The sequence below is a fragment of the Nicotiana tabacum genome, chromosome 7 (genome assembly GCF_000715075.1).
Source record: "Nicotiana tabacum cultivar K326 chromosome 7, ASM71507v2, whole genome shotgun sequence".
NCBI classification, from domain to species: Eukaryota; Viridiplantae; Streptophyta; class Magnoliopsida; order Solanales; family Solanaceae; genus Nicotiana; species Nicotiana tabacum.
Genome location: NC_134086.1, coordinates 179909638 through 179932555, shown reverse-complemented (window position 1 = coordinate 179932555; position 22918 = coordinate 179909638).

Sequence of the window (22918 nt, the reverse complement as noted above, 5' to 3'; positions counted from 1 at the left end):
ACCGTAAAAGAAATTACAACACGTCGATCACCTTTTAATATTTGCCAATCTTCCATGCATGCATCAAAATACAGCTATGAAATCATAATTTCTTTTTAACTACTTTTTATATTTCAACCCATACATAGAAGAGTATAAACTCGTTCATGTTTTGTAAGTACGTAATTCAAATCGTAAAACAGAAAAGAAGAGGAGTAATTTACTATAGGTTTTCTGGAAGAAAGAAGGAAAAAAAAAATAAGAAAAGGATATATAAACACCTTAGCTTTGTTTTGATTGGAGTTGCAAACCGTATTATCTATGTTGTTTGGATTTGGAGCGAAGGAAAATATATTTTATTAGAAATCTCTAAGTGTACTCTAGTTTTCACAAATCTTCACCTATAAAATAATCTAGCAATACCCCGATTTATACCAATACAAAACTTATTTTAACTAGAAACATGAAAGGTTATTCCTATATAATAATGAATACAAATCCTATTTAGACATGAACTAAATAAAGTAGCAAATATCAAATCCTAAATAATTTAGGTATCCTACTACAACTTTGAATTAGTTTTCCAACATGGAGTCCTAGTTAATATTGGTTTGGGAACCGGCAAAAAACTATTATAAATATTTTGTATACCCTCCACTCTAAAACCCCGGTACCTCTCCATTCATCTCATCTCTGACCTCTTGGGAAGCAAATTTTTAAATAAGCCATTGATAATAATACCAAAGAAATTATATATGGATAGGAAGCCATATATAATCTCGTGCTCAGAATTAGATTCCTTGACAAACTCGTGCCTTACAGATGAAATCATGTTCCACATCTTGAGCTACGTGCCCCTCAAGTCTCTTACGAGATTCAAATCCGTTAATCGCAAGCTTTGGAATGCCTTACTTGTACACCCTGATTTTCGGTACCTTCGCATTCTGAATTCCTTTGAGGATTATATGGATTTTGATGAGGAGATCATCATCAAAGAAAAAAATGACTTTTTCGCCAAGAGATCAACAAGGAGTAGACATGGCTTATATCTGATGCAGTCATCAACTAGGGCTTCTCCTTCGAGATACCGCATATATAACGCCTTATTGTTCCAATATATTGAAATCCCTTGTCCACAAAAACCTAGTTTGTGCATCGCCTTGGACTTTGTTTTCTCTGTCCAAGCTGTCAAGTTGCTCTCCGTTCATGAAGATCATCATCAATCACTCGGTTATGAAATTCTTAGTGTTGGGTTTGCTGGAAATACTTATCGCTGGCGACCTGTTGAGGTGCAAAACATTAATGAATGTCGAAATAGGAAGAGGGATAGAATTCAGGTTTTCTTTGGGAAAGGATCAGTTGCTTATTGCATTTCCTGGGATAATGTTGATATAGGAGTTGATGTTTTTGATATGGAGAATGAGAGTTATATTGGTCATACTAATTTTCCTAAGGGTAATTTCTTCCCAAAGCTGAGCACTACTAATCTCTTAGATTGGAATGGTCAACTCTCGTTTGCTGAAATAGTAAAGGATGAGCTACATGTGTTGGTTCTAGAAGATCACAAGAAACTGAAATGGGCTGAAACCAAACGAATCATCAGGCAGCTTCCATTCGACAATATTAATTATAAGGATACAGTGGTTTGCGCCCACAAGTCTATTTTGTTCTTTGTTCGAAAAAACAAGGAAAGGGAGGAGAATTATCTCTGCACCTATGACATCCATACTAGAGAGTTGATAAGTGAATTGCTCCACAGCAATGAATTAGATGATGTCAGAACTTTAATCACGTCTCAGCTTGATGGCCCTACTTTCCAATAATAAGATAAGACTGGACTCCATTGTCTTGCTTGAATATGCGTCGCCTCTCACTTTTTCTCGTAGACTGAGTACTTATTATTCAAACCCATGGCAGTATAAACTAGTCGATGTTTATTAACTACTTAATTCAAATGTTGTTTTATTTTTGTCTTAATTACCGTGTTGAGTATATACATACACTCATTAATGTTTATTTATAATCTAATAGTTCCGGTGATTAATTATGTAAACTTAAATGTTTGATGTCTTAGTGCAGTTACGGTCGATGCATTTAGTTATACTTATCACGGGATATTCTGAAGCGCATAACTATGTTGCTCTGACGTAGGAGAGATATGGTTAGGAATCATGATATTCGGGACAAGGTAGGCATGACCTCCGTGGTGTGGTGGACAAAATGCGAGAAGTAAGGTAGAGATGGTTCGGACATGTGAAGAGGAGACGCCCCGATGCCCCGGTGAGAAGGTGTGAGAGAATGACAAAAGTAGGTATGAGGAGAGATAGAGGTAGACCGAAGAAGTATTGGGAGAGGTGATTAGGCAAGAATGACACATCTTTTACTTACCGAGGACATGTATTTGATAGGAGGGTGTGGAGGTCAAGAATTAGGATAGAAAGTTAGTTGGAAGTCAAACGTCTTTCCTCTCATACCTGTATTGGCAGTGTTATTCTCGTATTTCCATATTCTTAGATTTTTATTACTACCTAATGTTGTTTGTAATTCGCTTTCACTATTATCTTGTCGTTGCTACTTTTTCTCTTCTATGACTTCTATATTATTGCATGTCTCCCTCTATTCTGTTGTATTTATCCATGCTAGGTTTGAGTTGACAGTCCATCGGAAACAACTTCTCTACCTGCACAAAGGTAGGTAAGGCTGCGTACTCACTGCCCTCCTAAGACCCCACTTGTGGGACTACACTGGTTGTATTGATAGAGTTTGGGAGTGCCTCAGTATGCAAATGGTATATCTTATATCTAAGCAAAAATCCGATACCCAATCATCTATACTAACGAGAATATCATAGATATTTCGTATTCCAAAAGCTTACAAAGAAAAAAGACCTCATAATCTGGCACCTTCTTTATTGTAGAGGTTATCATTATTGTCTTATTTCTATTTCATCAAACCAATGAAGCTAAGAAGTTATAGGACCCAAACTCTGAGGCTAATGCCGTATAGTTTAAGTTCAAAAATAACTTAAAATAGACCAGATTTTACATAGGAATGAAGCCTCATCATAAGTTAACAATTTTCATATTCATAGACCTGCTAATTGTATGAAGTGCATCAGATTGGATTAGACCGTTGTCGAGTGCTGACAACTCAATTATGCCCTCCTAGTAAATGACATTGGCAGATTATTTTGGCAGCTAATGACATTGTCAATTCTTTGTCTCTGGAACCACAAATTTTGCTTCTTAACACTACCATCAGTAATATTGATTGTAAGTGGCTATTTTCTTGAGATGCAGTATTTAAAAGCATAGGACTGGTAATGATGCCTATGCAGGTGGGAATATCTCTTACCCCTGGTGCTATAATCATCCAAGTGTCTCTTGCCCCCATCAACCTCTAACAGACTCATAAAGGGTCTCTTCTATCTGATTTTCCACATGTGACCCTCTCTCTGTATACTTCAAAAACCCAGTTTTTCAGAGCTAAGCGTAAACATGAGAGGTAAGTGTAAACATTGAGAGATGGAGCTATTGAAGAGGAAGCCCTGTGGACTTCTTAAGTTGTATCAACCAGAAGTATTGTTAACTCATTGTTTTGTGTTATGTAAAGAGGCGGAAGTCAATGGTATTATTAGATTAATCTAATTTTATTTATAGCAAAGTAAGCATAAAAATCATATAAATATAAGTTTTCTCGAAGTTAATCCAACTTTTACTTATATCAACTATAGCGCAATTTTAAATAAAAATGAGGTACAATAAAATATGTGAAAATGATTTCTCATATAAAAAGCTAATGCATTTTATCAATCTAAAGGTGAATTTATTCTAAAAAAATATTTCTTATGCTTAAAACAAACTTGAAATAGGATAGTGAAAAATAGTGTTTTTGATCACTATTGTCTCTTATCTTTGAGGGTAGGTCTATTTTGGTCCCTTAAATATAACCATGAGCATATTTAGTCCCTTAAGTATGTTAAAGTGAAGCACATTTAGTTTCAATGACAATCCAAGATCAATTACGGGGTTGGTTTCAGCACTCACCGTCTTTTAAATTTACTTGTCAAAAATATTTTATAAACCAACACTCACTAATCGTACAGAGCTAATAAATTTAAGATTTTAACGTTGAAATTTTAACTTTTAAAAATTTCGATTGACTTTTCCAAAAAGAAAAGTTAAAATTAGAAAGAAAAAAAATAGAGTTGCCAAGATCACTTCTAGGGATATTATTATAGCAAACAAATAACCAGGTTGTATTATCACTTTAAGCCCGCGCCAGAAACTATTTACATTTGGTAGCCGAAAAAGTATATAAAATTTGTATACTTTTTATATATTAACATACAAAATGTATATATATACAAAATAATGTATAAATTTTATATATTTTTTTTGTTATTATTTTTACAGCGGCTATACAATATTATTTTCTCATTGAAAACTAGCATAGAAGGGAATATTTTCAAAGTCAAAATTTTAGAAGACATTATCTAAAAATGAGGTATTAAAGGAGAGGAAACGTTTTGCTTCAAAGTAGAAGATTTGTTTCATGAATTAGAGTTGGTTACCACCGTTAGTTTTTAAACACATTCTGTGAGTGAGATTAAAGGTGTTCCACCTTAACATGCTTAAGGGACTAATTATGCTCGGGGTTATATTTGAGGGACCAAAATAGACCTAGCCTCAAGGATAAGGGACAATATTGACCAAAAAATCGTGAAAAATACAGCAAAATGGAGCAATATTATCGTGTATTTGATTTAATTCCTCATTTTTTTCACCTAATGGAGGTCTGAATCTTAATCATTCAGATCACAGACATTAAGTGCATTTATTTTTAGAGTCTGAATCTTAATTATTCAGATTTTAATCATTAAGTGTGTTTGTTTTTTTAGTTAATGGGTTTGAATAGATTTGTATGATTAAGATCTATAACAGAGACTTAATTTCATTAAGATGCTATCACATATTCATTATTAACTACTGTCACACTCCTTTTTGCCCGCCTACCCCGAAGGATAAATGCGTGAGAGAGTTTTTCCAATTTAAGTGACAATATTCGAAATGGGATTATTTATTTGATTCAGAATCGCCACTTGGGAAAAGTTTGGCTTTTGGTGTCCCAAGTCACCGGTTTATCTTGAATCCCAATTCGAGGAAATTTTCGACTTTTCCAAATGAAGTCTGCGAACCAGAAATTCTAAGTAAGGAATTCTGTTGACCCGAGGGAAGGTGTTAGGCACCCTCGAATCCCGTGGTTCTAGCACGGTCGCTTAAATTGTTGTAATGGCTAAATATCTGATTTAAATACATGTTATGACTTACGTGCTTTTATTAAGTTTAAACCGCTTTTATTATTATCATTTTTAATAGAATTGCAACGTCGTGAAAACGTATCTCGAACCTCATCACAATCAATGTACCCGTGGTTATAGACACGTTTCGACTCTGTTGAGATTTGGATTTGGGTTGCATAAATGCAAACCCATACTTAGGGAAGTAATTTTATTAAAGACGCGCCCTAAGCGATTGGCGTATCGTTATTTTGGGCAAGGCCGTGAAACTTTGCTAAACGGCCCGTCCCGGAGTCTAAGCAACTTTACAAACACGTATAGAGGGCCCCGCAGCTTGTGCATTTTTGTTTGGCAAGGCACGCCTCATTTTTGTTTTAAAAGGATTAACCTAAAGTGACTATGTTTTCATTTCATTCGTCTCTATAATGAAAGAAAAAGAGTTCTAACTTGCTCACATGCTCACGAGTTCTTATAGTTGAGTTTCGAAAGTGAATCGTTAAATCTGAAAACGATACAATAAGGGCAGTCGGTTAACAATTATGGGCCCAGGTCCAATGTATAAGGGGTAAAACTGGACATGTGCCATCCTTATTCAGATGTTAGGCTTAGGTAAATGATTCTACACATGTTCAAACTTTAAGAATCTGAAATGAAAGTGATACCTAATGAAACCCGTTTTTTACGAAGTTAGATGAGCAAGTTGTTAACTAAAATAGTTTGAACTATTGAGTAATCAACCTAAGGCCTGATGTGTATTTGGAACATGCTGTTTAATCGAACAAATTGAACTAACAGAATGTTACAACTACACTATTAGTCCTTTTAAACTAAAATCCTACGGGGAAAAGTTTACAACTTAAACTGCTATAGGATAGTGCCCATGTTATACATAACCAACAACTACCTGATTCTAGTAAAGGCAACTAGCTAACATATATACAACCGAGATTCAGTATATAACCAGAGTTTACATGGGCAGCGCATAGAATGTTCTAAGTACAGACAGTAAAAGAAAGAAAAGACTACATTAAACTACAGCTTCAAATCTTTCCCATTTTTTGCATTCATGCTTCGAGTAGCTTACAAAAAGTACCAGTGTATCAGTTTGTGTACCTGGTATTTGGAAAGCAAGGAAAGAAGATGAAGATCAGTAGAAGCAGCAGTAAATAGCAAATAGCAACAGCAACAGCAGCAGTAACAACCAAGCAGAATAAATCCCAGTGAACAAACCAGAAATAATCCAATGAAACAGTACCAATATCCAACCAAAACAGACTCGGGAGACTCAGTTGAGACCCGAAAATACCAATGTTAATCACAAGCAGAAACAGGTGAATCTGAAACAACAGTGAAACAATAGTTCTTGATTTTCGAACACTCAAAGAAAGAGCTTGAAGCTTCAATGGAATAATAGCAGTTAGTGATGATTTCAAACAGTAAAGGAAAGCAGAATTTTCTCAGCTTCAATGGAACGACAGAGGTTTTTCTTTTGCCTCTTTTGTGTTTATTGTCTATCTAGGATTCAAGTCAAGAAATTAGCTTTCTTCACTAGTTCAAAAATAGACTCTTTTAGGTTCTCCAAAAAAACCTCTCTTTCTTGTCCAAAATCCAGTCTATTTAAAGACTAGAATTGGCTATTCTTTTTGTTCAAACATTTCACTTTCAGCCTGTTTTATTCCCTCCCCATGTGCATTTATACCTTTTTATCATTAAACCCATGCTGTTACTGATTTCCCACTAGTAAAGTCACTAAGCTAACTCAAGTAGTACCTTTTTCACTAGTTAATTCAAAAACATGTCAGTCTTTTAACTGGCCATTTCTATTTAAAAATAAACCCCATGCTATTTCTAACTTCCAGCCACTAAAGGCACTTAACATATTATCACTCCCACTATTGATCCCTATTTTATTCATTAGCTTAGTGGTATATTAGTATTAAACTGACAGACCATTAAAACTGAACAATTTGCAGGTTTCTAACATCCCAACCTGTTAAAACTAATTGACGACATTTATCCAATCGACTATATGAATTACAACATATATAGTCAATAGCTAATGATCAGAATCGAACAGTACACATAGGTGATTCAAGTTGTACTGACAAAACAGGGAATTACCCTGGAAACTAATTAATTGACCAAACTCATTCCAATCGATTATATAGTTTAACACATACACTTAACAATGAATAGACGAAAATTTCGACCAAATAATAGGTCTGATTTGGAGAAGAAGAAGAACAAAGCACAGAAATTGGAAATAAAATCATTCTAACCACACAAACGAATAACAAAACAAACAAAAAATAGAACAAACAGAAAGGGAAAAGGAATACCTCAAGTAAACTAGATGACCCAGGTCCGAACTCAGACTCGACCTTTTTGAGGTCGAATGGACCTTAATCAAGTGTTCTCAACGGAGAACACTTCGACTAAGGTCTATTAGACCCCACACCCTCTGCTAATTTGGACAAATTCCTGGTTCTTGGATTTCTAGGGTTCTTGGGGCTCAGATTAGGGGTTCGAGCTTTTCTGGTTCGATTCGAACCAAACCAGGCTTGGTTTGGTCACGAGGGAGGTCAGGGGAGTAACTGGTGTGAATTTGGGGTCGGTTAGTATAGGTTGAGGTTTGGCTCGAATCTTCAGATGACGATTCGAGACGATGTAGGTTAATTCGAGCCAAACGATTTGTAGATTAGTGTCCAGGGGGTCGAGGTGCACTAGGGGTGTTAATTTGGTAGATCAAATGATCTTAACGGCTCGGATTAATTGGTGATGGACGGGACGGGGTCATTTGGTGTAGAAACGGGGTCGTTTGGTTTTAATGAGGGACTGGGTTTATCCGGGTAAGCGGGTCGGGTTATGGGGTGAGATCTTGGACCGTTTGATGAGGATGGATGAACGGTCGAGATTCGCCGGTCTCAAAACGACATCGTCTGAGGCGTCTTTGAGAGCTGAAGGTTTGGACCAGGTATAGGTCTCGTTTGGGCCTGATTTTGGCCCAAAAAGGGAATGGCCCAGTCCAAATTTCTTTTCTATTTTTGTTCTTTTCCTTTTAAATTCCTAGTTTAAATTCCGAATTTACAAAAATCCTAAAAATAAATTATAAAAATAAAAATTATATCACACAGACATTAATTGATTCTTAGCAATAATTAACACACAATATCAAATATTAATTAAACAAAATCAACCATTAAACAATAAAAATGACAAAATTACCAAAAATAATATTTTTTGTGATTTTCATTCCAAATATGATTTAATTAATTCCTAATAGCAGAATAAAATCATAAATTCATGCAACGTATTTTTTGTATTTAAACAATCACAGACAAAACTACAAATAACTATCTGAAATGCCACACAGATTTTAAAAATTACGCACAAAGAAAATTTTGTTTTATTTTTTGATTTCTTTTGGAGTAATTGTCGTGAGAGCAAAAATTACGTGCTCACAGCTGCCCCTCTTTGTTCGAAAACATGCAGGGTTTTCGTGCAAAGATAAAGTGAGCGGATACGAGCGATTTTCGTCTGTTTGACTACTCCGTGTGAAGCATTTTTTCAAAGATTTGACCGAACCTCTACTTCGAAGGTTTCCTACATATCTTGGGCTAAACAGGAATCAGGTCAATGTAGTTCGGGAAGTTTTGGTAGCTGGGACTACCATGGAACTGCAATGTTGTTGTTACTGTTGTTGCATGTTGTTACTACTGCTTTACCGACCTCCTTATTACACCAAAGGAGAATTAAAACTAAGCTAGCTATGCCTATCAACTACTAGTTACAAGATTCCTATCTATAATTCTTTTGCAACTTGATCTTGAGTCTTAGCTGATTCTGCTTGTAGACTTCGATCTGAATCTTGATGCTTGCAAGTTGTAGGTGCTTGTTTATTTCTGCAGCATTGAGTGAAGCGGGATTGGCGGAGCTCGTGACTTCAATCAGATTTTGAGCGATACGCACTTTGTCTGTTCCGGTATTTGGGCTCATCTTCTTTTGTTCTTTTCTTCCTTTCCTTTATTCTGGATTGAGACTCACTCCATAGGTCATCTCGATCCCTGTGCCTCGAGGTCAAACCTGCTCAGACAACGAACAAAAGAACTAACGAAATTTTTCTGCCCCAGTTTCACTAGGAAAATTTCGTGAGTTAATTTCCATAAAAATCTACAGAATTGATGAGGGGATTGGAAACCTCAAGTCTAAAAGACGCAACTCAGTGATTGGAGCCCTAATGTCGGCTAAAGAAAAATTGCTCAACTCAGGGATTGGAGCCCTAACGTCTGCTAAAGAAAAATTGCTCAACTCAGGGATTGGAGCCCTAATGTCGGCTAAAGGAAAATTGCTCAACTCAGGGATTGGAGCCCTAATGTCGGCTAAAGGAAAATTGCTCAACTCAGGGATTGGAGCCCTAATGTCGGCTAAAGGAAAATTGCTCAACTCAGGGATTGGAGCCATAATGTAGGCTAAAGGAAAATTGCTCAACTCAGGGATTGGAGGCCTAATGTCGGCTAAAGGAAAATTGCTCAACTCAGGGATTGGAGCTCTAATGTTGGCAAAGGTGAATTGCTCAACTCAGGAATTGGAGCCCTAATGTTGGCAAAGGTGACTAGGGAATGGGGGTCCTATGTCTAAAATCTCAACTCAGGGATTGGATTCCTAATGTTGGCAAAAGGCGACTAGGGAATGGAGGCCCTATGTCTAAAATATAAACTCAGGGATTGGAGCCCTAATGTTGGCAAAAGGCGACTAGGGAATGGAGGCCCTATGTCTAAAATCTCAACTTAGGGATTGGAGCCCTAATGTTGGCAAATGTGACTAAGGAATGGAGGCCCTATGTCTAAAATCTCAACTCAGGGATTGGAACCGTAATGTTGGCAAAAGGCGACTAGGGAATGGAGGCCCTATGTCTAAAATCTCAACTCAGGGATTGGAGCCCTAATGTTGGCGAAAAATAGGTTGATATTGGGGATTCTAAACTAACCCCTTTTTGGAATTTTCTTCTTATTTCTCTTTTCGTTTTTTTTTAATTATTTTTTTTGTTCAGTAAAAATGCAGGAAAGAATTTGGAAGAAACTTCCCTTTTAGGTTGATTCCTTGCTGCAAAGTTGTTTCTTGCACTTGTGCATTTCTTTTCCCTTTTAGTTGCACCTGCTTCTTGCACGGTTGCTTTGGATTGCACCTGTTTCAATTTTTCAAACAAAGAACAATTGTCAGTTTGAAAATGGTGGTTGGTTCGGTGGCCTTGATCATTCCAATTGCTTGGTCCCGGCCTCATTTCTGTTAAGAAACTTCGCCATTGATTGGCTTCAAAGGCGACCCCCTTTCAAACTGATAAGACTCAGATTTCATGATTTCATGATGACTCGCCCGTGTAAGGCTTTGGTTTTCATTCCGCTTTCCAGACCTTTGCCTTTGACTTTCTTCTCTCTTTTTTTCTTTTTTTTTTAATTCCTTTACTTTGGAGGTAATCAAACATCATGATCAGTTGGGATTGGACTGACGCACCACTGAGGCTAGGTATTTTCTTCACCTCTTGCCAGACGGAGCTCTTTGAAACCGGTCCTTCCACCTTTTCTTTCTAACACATTTTGGAATTTAGGTTTAAGCCGAAAGGGATTCAAGGAAAGGTAAACAAAGAGCGGAAAAACGAGTTTAAAAGAGAAGCGTCCCTTTCGGGGGAAAAAAAGGACTTATCTGAGGTGCATGCTGGCTTTAAACTGACATGACATGCTTTTTGGACTGGATGCCCGAACCTCACGAACTTGCATTTCCTCATGAACCAAAACGGATCTATGTTTCCCAACCAGGAAACCTTGCCAGAACTTTCTGTGGTGAAATCATCTTTTCGACCGACAACGCCCTTTGTGGGTTTTCGCTAGTCGACCTCTCTCATTTCTCTTCTCACCGTCGCCTGATAGTACTTTTGCGGGTTTTCACTAAATGGACTCTCTCATTCTTGGTTTCTCTACTCTCGTCGCCTCATGGTGCCTGAAAGTTTTCACCGACAAGACTCTCTCATTTTATTTCTCTCAATTTCAGAATGCATCGGCTTCCAACCATGATATTTCTTGGTTTCCCCCGCCTTTGGCAATTGATCCGAAGGACTTGTTCTTGGTCTTTGGTAAAAAGAATTGTGGATGAAATTACAACTTCGGAACCATTTGGTGTGCCCGTGGTTGAACCATTATAACATCTGCCTCAGTTTCAACTTCAGGGAAAATTGGATTTTTGTTTTGGTGTGACTGAACCCTAGAGGGAGGCTGCCTACGTATCCTTTCGGAATCAAGTCAGACGTAGTTCAAGCTAATCATTTTTTTTTTGGTTTCAACGGTGCTTTTGGATTCCAAAGAGGGTAGCCAAAGAAATGTACCCGGCTCAAAGGGTTTGTATGATAGTGTTTGGGTAGCGGGAATAAAAGCCTTCATCATCTCAAATGTGCCAACACATCACCGAAGTAAACTCAGACATAGTACCTTTTGACTGCATCTGCATTCACAGCTGTTTCAGGATCATTTCCTTCAATATCACCCAGATACAATGCTCCTCTTGGCAATATCTTCCTGATGATGTACGGACCTTTCCAATTAGGAGCAAATTTTCCTTTCGCTTCCTGGTGATATGGAAGAATGCGTCTTAACACTAGTTGACCTACCTCAAAATTCCTGGGTCGCACTTTCTTGTTGTAAGCATGGGTCATTCTTTGTTGGTACAACTGCCCGTGACAGACCGCAACCATTCACTTTTCATCAATAAAGGTCAACTGCTCCAATCGAGTCTTAACTCATTCGTTATCTTCAATCTCTGCTTCAACAATGGTTCGGAGCGATGGAATTTCTACCTCTGCCGGTATCACAGCCTCGGTCCCATAAACCAACAAGTATGGGGTTGCCCCTACTGATGTGCGTACTATAGTGCGATATCCCAGCAAGGCAAAAGGTAATTGTTCATGCCATTGTCTGGAACTCTGGATTGTCTTCCTTAAAATCTTCTTGGTGTTTTTGTTTGCTGCTTCAACAGCGCCATTGGCCTTCGGCCGATAAGGAGTGGAGTTCCTATGCGTTATTTTGAACTATTCGCATACATCCTCCATTAAGTGACTATTCAGGTTTGTCGCATTATCTGTGATGATAGTTGCAGGAATACCGAAACGACAGATAAGATTTGAATGTACAAAATCCAACACGGCTTTCTTAGTGACCGATTTGAGAGTGACAGCTTCGACCAATTTTGTGAAGTAATCAATAGCGACCAATATGAATCTGTGTCCATTTGAGGCTTTTGGCTCGATTGGCCCAATGACGTCCATGCCCCAAGCAACAAATGGCCAAGGTGCAGACATGGGATGCAGTTCTGTGGGAGGTGCATGAATCAAATCACCGTGCACCTGACACTGATGACACTTTCGAACGAAACTAAAACAGTCCTTTTCCATGGTCATCCAGTAATAACCCGCTCGAAGGATTTTCTTTGCTAAAACATACCCTTTCATGTGGGGCCCGAATACTCCCGAGTGTACCTCATGCACGATTCTTTCGACCTCTTCTGCGTCAACACATCTCAACAAATTGAGATCCGGGGTTCTTTTATACAATACCTCGCCACTCAAAAAGAATCCACTCGCATGCCGCCTAATAGTTCTCTTTTGATCTCCAGTAGCATGTTCGGGGTAATCTTGTGTTTTCAAGAACCTCTTAACATCATGGTACCATGGCTGGGTACTTGGTCCCGCCTCGATTACATTACAGTAACCGTGTCTTTCCCTGATTTGGATTTCCAAGGGATCGATGTGGGCATTGCCTGGATAAGGTAACATTGAAGCTAAGGTGGCAAGTGCATCGGCTAGTTCATTGTGACACCGCGGGATATACCTGAACTTTATTGATTTGAATCGCTTGCTGAGATCCTCCACATGCTGCCGGTAAGGAATAAGCTTGACATCTCGAGTTTCCCATTCTCCCTGGGCTTGTCGGATAATCAGATCAGAATCCCCCATAATCAACAAATCTTCAACATCTTGATCGATCGCCATATTCATGCCCATGATGCAGGCTTCATATTTAGCTGTATTGTTCGTGCAAAAGAAACGAAGCCTAGCTGTAGCCGGATAGTGTTGACCAGTGGATGAGATCAAGATTGTCCCAATTCCTATACCTTTGGCATTTACAGCCCCATCAAAGAACATCTTCCAAGCATGAGCGTCTTCCGAGACTACTCCTATGGTGTTTATCTCTTCATCTGGAAAATAAGTACTCAATGGTTGGTACTCATCATCAATCGGGTTCTCATCCAAATGATCTGCTAACGCTTGGTCTTTCATTGTCGTGCGAGTGACATAGACTATGTTGAATTCAGTAAGCAAGATTTTCCACTTTGCTAATCTCTCAGTAGGCATCCATTTTTGGAATATGTACTTCAAAGGATCCAACCTGGTTATGAGGTAAGTAGTATGAGCTTGGAGATAATGTCTCAATTTTTGAGTGACCCACGTCAAATCACAACACGTTCTTTCCAACAAAGTGTACTTGACCTCATAAATAGTGAACTTCTTGCTTAAGTAATAGATCGCCTGCTCTTTCTTTCCAGTTATGTCATGTTGTTCGAGGACACAACCGAAAGAATTTTCCAAGACCGTCAGATACAAGAACAGAGGTCTCTCTGGCTCCGGCGGGACCAAAACTGGAGGATTTGAAAGATATTCTTTGATCTTGTCAAAAGCCTCTTGACATTCAGCCGTCCATTTGATTGTTGCATCCTTCCTCAATAGCTTGAATATGGGATCACATGTTCTAGTCAGTTGGGCAATGAATCGACTGATATAGTTTAACCTGCCCAATAGACTCATCACGTCTTTCTTCGTTCTTGGAGGAGGTAGATCTCGGATAGACTTTATCTTTGTTGGATCTAACTCGATACCTCTCCTGCTTACTATGAAACCCAGAAGCTTGCCCGATGGGACTCCGAAGGCGCACTTAGTCTGATTCAGCTTCAGGTCATACTTTCTCAGCCTCTCAAAAAATTTCCTCAAGTCTCGAACATGATCGTCCTGAGTCCTGGACTTGACTATCACGTCGTCTACATACACCTCTATCTCTTGGTGCATCATATCATGAAAAATGGCAGTCATGGCTCTCATGTAAGTTGCCCCGGCATTCTTTAAACCGAATGGCATAACCCGATAATAGTAAGTACCCCATGGTGTAGTGAAGGTGGTTTTCTCGGCATCTTCTTCATCCATCAACACCTGATGATATCCAGTGTAACAATCTACGAAAGACTGTATCTCATGTTTGGCACAGTTATCAATAAGGATGTGGATGTTGGGCAACGGGAAATTGTCTTTGGGACTTGCCCTATTCAAATCTCGATAATCCACACACACCAGAGTTTTCCCATCTTTCTTCGATACAGGAACTACATTAGCCAACCACGTAGTATACTGGACTACCCGAATTACTCCTGTTTTCAACTGCTTTGTGATTTCTTCTTTGATCTTATCATTGATATCAGTCTTGAACTTCCTCTGCTTCTGTTGAACAGGAGGATAATCAGGGTAAATTGGCAATTTATGCACCACTAGATCAACACCTAATCCTGGCATGTCATTATATGACCAAGCAAACACATCTTTAAATTCAAAGAGGAGTTGAATTATTGCATCTCGCGTTTTCCCATTTATGTGAATGCTTATTTTGGTTTCTTGGATTTCTTCAGGAGTTCCCAAATTAACCGGTTCGGTGTCATTCAAATTCGGCTTAGGTTAATTCTCAAAGTGTTCCAATTCTCGATTTATTTCCCTAAAAGCCTCTTCTTCGTCATATTCCGGTTCTTGGTTCATTATTTCACAATTAGACAGCTCGTTTGGATCTGGGAGTGAAGTCCGCAAGCATGTCATATTATTTAAAGCCGCATTATTATAACTAAAAGGAAAAGATAAAAGAAAAATAGCAAAAATCAGAAAGAATAAAGAAAAAATGATGAAATACTGATTTTATTCCTTGGAATTGGGAAGATAACAGGGTTTATATTTCAGGAAACTAAAGAAAAACATCTGAGTTACACCCTGGGATAACTCGTGATGCAGGAGAGGTGGCAGGACAAGTCTACCCGGACTCCTGCCTGATTGGGAATGGCGTAGCCTTCCAATTCTGCAGCTTGGCATTGGGACCCATATACAGCACCTCAGCGGTGCTTGAGCCCTCCCCTGGCTGGACCATGTGGGTTTCATATAGTATCTTTCTCATGGCCCCACAGATCTCCTCAATTTCTTTGGTAGTAAAGGCCTCATCTTCTTCTTTATTCTGGTATTTTGGATTGACAAACGTTCTGTAAAGATGCGGAACCGGCTGAGGCAAGATCCAACCATCCTTCTTTCTATCATTTGCCCATCTTATATCAGCTGGAGTGGGTCTGAAGCCTACCCCGAAGAACTTTTCACTGGTGGGCAGGGTAATAAGTTCAACCATCCCTTGCAATGATTTCCCAAGTCCTTTCCCCAATTTGAAGCCATGTCGGATCATTTCTTTGGCCACCATGATTGATGCATTAGAAAGGAAAGGTTGGGGGCAAGGTTTTCCTTCTTCATACTGCTCTGCCAGCATAACTTCAAAAGCCTGATAAACTGTGTGCTCACTCCCTTCTCTTGCTTCAAGATATGGGATGGATGGGTCCCGATAAATAGACTGTTCGTCTTCTCCGTGGACCATAATTTCCCGATCTTCATATCAAACTTCACCATTTGGTGGAGAGTGGAGGGTACAGCCCCTGCAGCATAAATCCAAGGTCTTCCGAGGAGAAAGTTGTAAGATGTGTCCATATCCAGTACTTGGAAAGTTACTTCGAACTCCACCAGCCCGATAGTCAATATCAGGTCTATTTCTCCGAGTGTGTCCCTCTTGATGCCATCAAAAGCTCTTACACAGACATTATTGGGGTGAATCCTTCCGGTCCCAATTTCCATTATTTGCAGCGTGGAGAGCGGACAAATGTCAACAACCGAACCCCCATCCAACATTACTCGCTTGACGTAGAAGTCTTCACACTTGACTGTCAGATGTAAAGCCTTGTTGTGAGCTGCTTCCTCCGGAGGCAAATCGTTCTTGCTAAAAGAAACTTGATTAACCGCAAAGAACCTTACCGTCATTCTTTCAAGTTGTTCAACTGAAGTCTCAGCCGGCACATACGCTTCATTCAAGGTTTTGAGTAGGATCTTCTGATGTTCGGCGGACCTCATTAGCAAAGATAGCATAGACACTTGTTCAGGGTATTTGCGCAACTGATCCACCACTTCATAGTCAGGCATATTCATCTTCTGGAAGAAAGCCTCTTCTTCTTCAGCGCTTACAGGCTTCTTGGGTGGGAAGCGCTTCCGTGTGGCATTGTTCACTTCTTGAATGTCTGAATATTTTCCAGCAAAAGTATTTTCTGGAAGTTCCCCTGTGATTTCTTTGCCTTTGTATGTAACCAATGTTTGTTGATAATTCCACGATATCGTAGACGGGTCTGTCATTGGCTTCTGTGGCACGCGTCTGATAACCGCTGGCTCATTCAGCCGAGGCGGTTTAATCGTCCCCCGGACCACATAGGCCCCTTTCGACACGTACATCGGTATTCCCCTTTTATTTCGAATCTCTGTGGATTCTCTGATCGACCTCGTGGAATATAGAGAACCTCATCCTTCGAAGGCACCATCATCTTTGTCTTTGTCTCAGCCTTCTTTTCGAGCTCAGCCTTGATAGTATTAGTCTTCTTTTCCCCTTTCTCTTGCTTCGGGGCTGCTTCAGGCTTTCTCTCTGCATCGACAATGGCGATTATAGCTTTCAGGGCAGGATCAAACTCCTTGTCCTCACAGATCATCCCAATCAACGGCCCATTATTGTGAGCGGGCAACGGATTGTTGGTCACATTTGGAACCTCCTCGTCCCTTAATACTATTTTTCCCTATTCTATTAAGTTCTCTACCGCCCTTTTTAAAGTACAACAATCATTGGTATCATGCCTTTCTGCTCCCGAATGATAAGCACACCTGACACCGACTCTGTAAGCAGGTGATGCTGGATTTTGCCTTGTCTGAGAGACTGGTTGCAGGAAACCCATCTAGACCAGTTTTGGAAATAGGGTAGAATATGATTCACCAATGGGTGTGAAAGTTTGTCTTCTGGGTGGTTCTTGAGGACGAAAGTTATTCTGGAGTAGTTGTGGATTATAGTGGTGTCGGTAAGGAGGCTGATTTCTGGGAGGTGGAGCTTGGCTCCGATTGGCTTGTTGCGGTGGCCGGACATAAGGCTGAGTATTTATGACCGATTATGGCTGAGGAGTATAGGCCAAATCTTGGTGAGGGTAATAGTGCTGTGGGGTCCTCTCTGAGAAAAGGGATCTGGGAGTATAATTTCTCCTTGTACCCGACGCTGCCATGAATGTTTCTTCCCTTTTCTTTCCCTTTGCTATTCCTCCAGACCCACCCTGAATGGCTTCGGAGGTAGCTCTGATAGCAGATTGGCTTAGAATTCGACCCGTTTTTAGCCCATTTTCTACCATTTCCCCGATCTTAATTGCTTCTGCGAAAGGTTTTCCCATGGCCGATATTATGTTTTGGAAGTAATCTGATTCTTGAGCCTGGAGGAAAGTAGTGACCATTTCTATTTCATCCATGGGAGGTTTTACCCTTGATGCTTGCTCGCGCCATTTAATAGTGTATTCTCTGAAGCTTTCTGAGGGTTTCTTCTTCAAGTTTGACAAAGAATTCCTGTCTGGCGCGATGTCAATATTATACTGAAACTGCCTTACAAAATCTCTGGCAAGATTGTCCCAAATGTGCCATCGAGATATGTCCTGATCCATATACCACTCTGAGGCTACGCCCACCAAGCTTTCTCCGAAGTATGCCATCAACAATTCTTCTTTGCTGCCAGCCCCACGCAATTGGTTGAAATACTTTTTGAGGTGAGCAATGGGATTGCCATGCCCATTATATTTCTCAAACTTCGGTGTTTTGAACCCTACGGCAGGTGCACGTGAGGGAATATGCACAGATCAGTATAGGAGACACTCTTCTGCCCGCTTAAGCCTTGCATATTTTTTAAGCTCTGCTCGAGGATCCTCATTCTTCTCACCATTTCATCTTGTTCAAGAGCTTTGGGATTTCGGTCTTGCCCAGGCATAAGCTCGTATTGAGGCTGCTGAGGGTGAGCGCTGGTGGTAAACCGAGTTGGTTCCAGCAAGAAGGATGGTGCTTGAAATGTGAATGAGAAAGAGTCAAAATTAGGCATGTGTATAGCGAGTTGTGCCACAATTGGACAGGGCGGTGCAGTGAATATGTTTGTAGCCACATCTGTCGTTGACACCCGGGAATAAGAATCGGAGGGTGATCCAGCGGAGTGGGCTGAAATGGTAGGATATCCGAATGGGGTAGTTGGATAACTTATGGGGACGTTGGAAGTCCCACTTGTCCTAGAGAATAGCTTGGGGAATCCAGGGATTACACTCGGCAGCTCTTTTCCATTGTTCTAGTCATCCAACATTTCCAACATGTGAAGCCGCAAGATTCTATTTTCTTCAGCAATTGCTGATTCGAAATTTGGGATGGCCGAGATTGAACTCTCTTCAGAAATAGGAATCGTTGGCAAAGGAATTTCTGAAGACATCTCTACACTTCCCTTTGATCTCGTGAAGTAAGTGTGAATACTTCCTCTCGAGTTAGTGACGGGCAGCTGAACACTTCCTTTCAACCTCGTAAAGTATGAATATGAGGCCAGATCTCAACAAAACCAAACCACCTTTCTAAAAACCTGGACTTAGCAGCAAGCAAACGGTTAGTTTGAAACAAATAACAGACAGGTAATCTCACGTTGGGGTGTGATGCACCTTTACAGTTAAGTGAGTTTCTACATGTTTGCATCGATGGCATGCGTCATTCCGGCTTCTCTTTATTTATTTTTTTATTTTTCTTTCCACTTTTTCCTTTTCTATTTTTTCACTCAATTTGCTTTCTCTTTTTTTTAGTTTATTTTTTTACTTAATTTATTTTATATCTATGATCGAATCCGATGGGGATTGCCTACGTATCATGACCCTGCATAATCAGATCTTGCGTAGTTCGGGACAAACAAGTGCAAAAATAAAGAAACATTTTTTTTATTACTAAAACATTCTATTACAAACTAAACATTTTTGAAAAAGGGAGAATAACAGACTTGAAATAAATACAAACTCAAAAACTACTGATACACCCTGATGTGAAAAGACAAACAAAAGACGCCAAGACGGAAAATACAGACTCGACCTATAAATACATTAAAGCTTTAAAAATTGGCGCCCGCGGGGCATCGTTCGGCCTCGCCGCGGGCTTAGGTGCAAGGTCCCTTTCAAGTTGTTCCAGCTCATACATGGTTCGCTTGACATAAATCATCACTGCCGAGAAGAAGGTAGTGCGGGTCATATCTTCGCACCGTAGACACCTCCTAATGATGGCATGGGCAATGGTCTTAATCTTATCCCTGGTTTGCCCCTTTTCTATGAGTAGGCGCTCTATTTGATCACTACGGGCCTTCAGAACCCGAGAATCCTGGAGATGTTGATTCTGCCAATGCTGAATTTCTACTTCCATCTAGGCCAGTAAATCATAGCAATGTCTATTTTCAGCTTCAAAGGTTCGGGCTTTCTTAGCCACTTTGTCCTTAAGAGTGGCCACCTTTCTCTTCAAATTGGCAATGGTTTGCTCGTGATCCCTTTTCAACTGCTGCAGGTACCGGTTGCGCTCCTCTGTTCTTTTTGCCCAGTGTGCCTCGAGTCCTGCTATGATAATCTCAAATACTCCAACTCACTCCGGCATTCACTAATTTCCATTTTTAAACCTTTTATCAGTCGCTCATCCAACCGGCTCCTTTGTTGGTTATCAGCGGCTATCCTTATTTGCTGGATTTGGGCCCTAAGCGCCTCGTTTTCCTGGGCCAACCTGTTCTTTTCTCCCAGATCAGTAGCAACTTGCACGTTGTTTTCAAATTTTAGACCTTCAATTTGTTGTTTCAGCTTGCTGATTTCAGCCCGATAGCCTTTTTCTTTTGCTAACCAATCTCATTGCTCCTATGATGACTCGGCAAAATTCAGGATATGGGGTCTTTTATCCGGCCTTTTGTGCTTAAGTTTTCTTCTGTACCACACAAGGTACCTTGGTGCTACTTCACCTTTGGACCGATCCTGCACGCAAGTATCTGCTTTTAAACATTGGCATTCATTCCAGATCTGGAGGACTTTTGCTTCAGGAAATTGTCCGTCAGGGCTAATCTCAATTGCTTTAGCACTAAGATCTTCCTCGTGTGGCACTATCTGGCATCTCCCGAGTTATCTCAAAACTCGATAGGGAGCGTAAGGCTGAATGCTCTTAAGTCCCATCAATAGAAAGTGGGTCTCTGCCAGCACATATATGACCTCATCAACAGGCAACCATCCCAGTGTCCACTGTATTTGGCTGGCGGTGGGGGTTTGAAAGAATGACGTCCATGTCGTAACTCCCTCGGGTAGACTGACCTCCTTGATTCTCGTGTAAAACTCTTCTATGCAAGTCTTCTTCGAGGAACCATAACTCAAAAGCTTGGAACGGTGGCAGAGATATTCAGTCATTCATATTTGTAGCAGCAAATTACACCCCTCGAAAAAATTCCCTCTGGCTTTGCAGGTTGTGAGAGCTCGAAAGATATCAGATACTACCATAGGCGCGAGAGTGCTTTCATTTTGAGTGAGCAAAGTACTAACGACCCCGGATATTTTCAGATCAATGTTTCCGTCTTTCCTTAGAAACACCAAAAGGCCTAAAAATGTTATCATGAAAGCCACTCGTATATGCTCATCCCACTTCTGACGGTTACCTTTGCTGCATAACTTGTTACCCGGATTGTTGAATCCTCCTACATGACCATATATGTCGTATATGAAGCGCGGATTACAGAAACCTGCGGCCAAATCTGGGTTATGGACCATCCTGGGTATCTTTAATGAATCTAGAAACCGATGCACGGTGACGGCTCTTGGGGCAACCAGGTATTTTTGCCTTAATGGAACTTCAGCATTTCCGATGTACCCGGCTATTTCCTCTAGAGTCGGGGTGAGTTCAAAATCGGAGAAGTGGAAGACATTGTGTGTCGGGTCCCAGTATGTGACCAAAGCTCTTATGATATCTCCCCGGGGCTGGATTTCCAATAAACCCGTGAGACCTTTCAGATATTTCTTGACCTCATCTTGCCCTTCACCGCCTAGATCATCCCACCATAGCCGCAACTTGACAGGGACTTTAGTCATTATCGAAAAGTGTTCATTTTGCATTGTGTTCATCCTGCACATTTATTAAGGTGATTTAAGCAAAAAATTATTTGACTCAAAAATGATTTGACTATATTTTAGAAAGAAAGATCCGATTTTCAAACACGGCCTTTCAGCACTTCGGGGATGAAGATTTTAAGGCTGTGAGGGTCAACCAGTCAAAACTCTAAAGGATGATCGAAAATGGCCTTTTATGCAAAGTCAGCCTTCCGCCGTCCCTTTCGGGAACATTTGGCTGTTTTTGACAAAACAGCATCACTTGATTTATTTATGACTCTATTTTTTTTAAATAGTGACCCGACATTGGGAACACAGCCTCACAGAGCCTCGGGGACGAGGATTCTAAGGCTATTGGGCAAATTGGTCAAAATTCAAAAAATGACCAAAAGCGGCTGTTTATGCAAAGTCAGCCTTCTAGCGCGTCTCTTTCGGGAACATTCGGCTACATTTGACAAAAGCGGCATCACCCGACTCATTTATGATGAAATTAAAATTCTGACATTTTGGCTATTTCTGAAAAAGGGGAGGTTGGACCCAATGAGGGTTGCCTACGTATCTCACACCCTGTGAGAATCAAACCGGCGTAGTTCGGGCGATAAAACAAACTTTTTTTGAAAAACAAGACTCTTTTTCCATTGGCAAACAAAACCATTTTTCATAAACAAAACTCTTTTTTTTCTTCAAAAATTCGGCAGAGTTTCGACACTATTTGGACGTTGATTTTTTCAAAGCAGGCGATTAACTACCTCTATCTCCCTTTCCTCAAGACATTCAAAAGTCGGTCGGCATGCAAGTCCGAAACAAACAAATGCACAAGTAGCAAGTTGGCTGCATCAGGATGGTCTTTTGTCGTTTTGGTACACCTGTCCTAGACAGACTCAACCCCTGTGTTGAGCCTCCAAAGTCAAATGCACATGATGCAAACAAACGTTCCTACTAGGAATCCGGCATGAAGCTGAGTTATTCTAGGTTCGTAACCTGGGTATTTGTTCTAGACTGTGTACCCGAGCGGACAACTCGAGTCGAGGAGGGGGCTACGTACCGGGGACCCGCGAGATCGTCCGGCTTTGTAACTTGTCCGGCCTCTTTCTTCTTTCAGGGTATGACACTAACAGAATAGGGAGTCTTGACCAGCAAGCACATCCCCGAAGATGAGAAGAGGAGGGTTTCGGCACAGTTTATATACAGTTCAAATAATATCAAAGCGGTAAAAGGCAATATTTAGCACGTTATGCCCAAACATGTAATAAAGATAAGATAATAAAGCCAAATATAACAATTATTCTAAGCTCGAATTCTTGAACCCTGAACCAGAGATTCTGG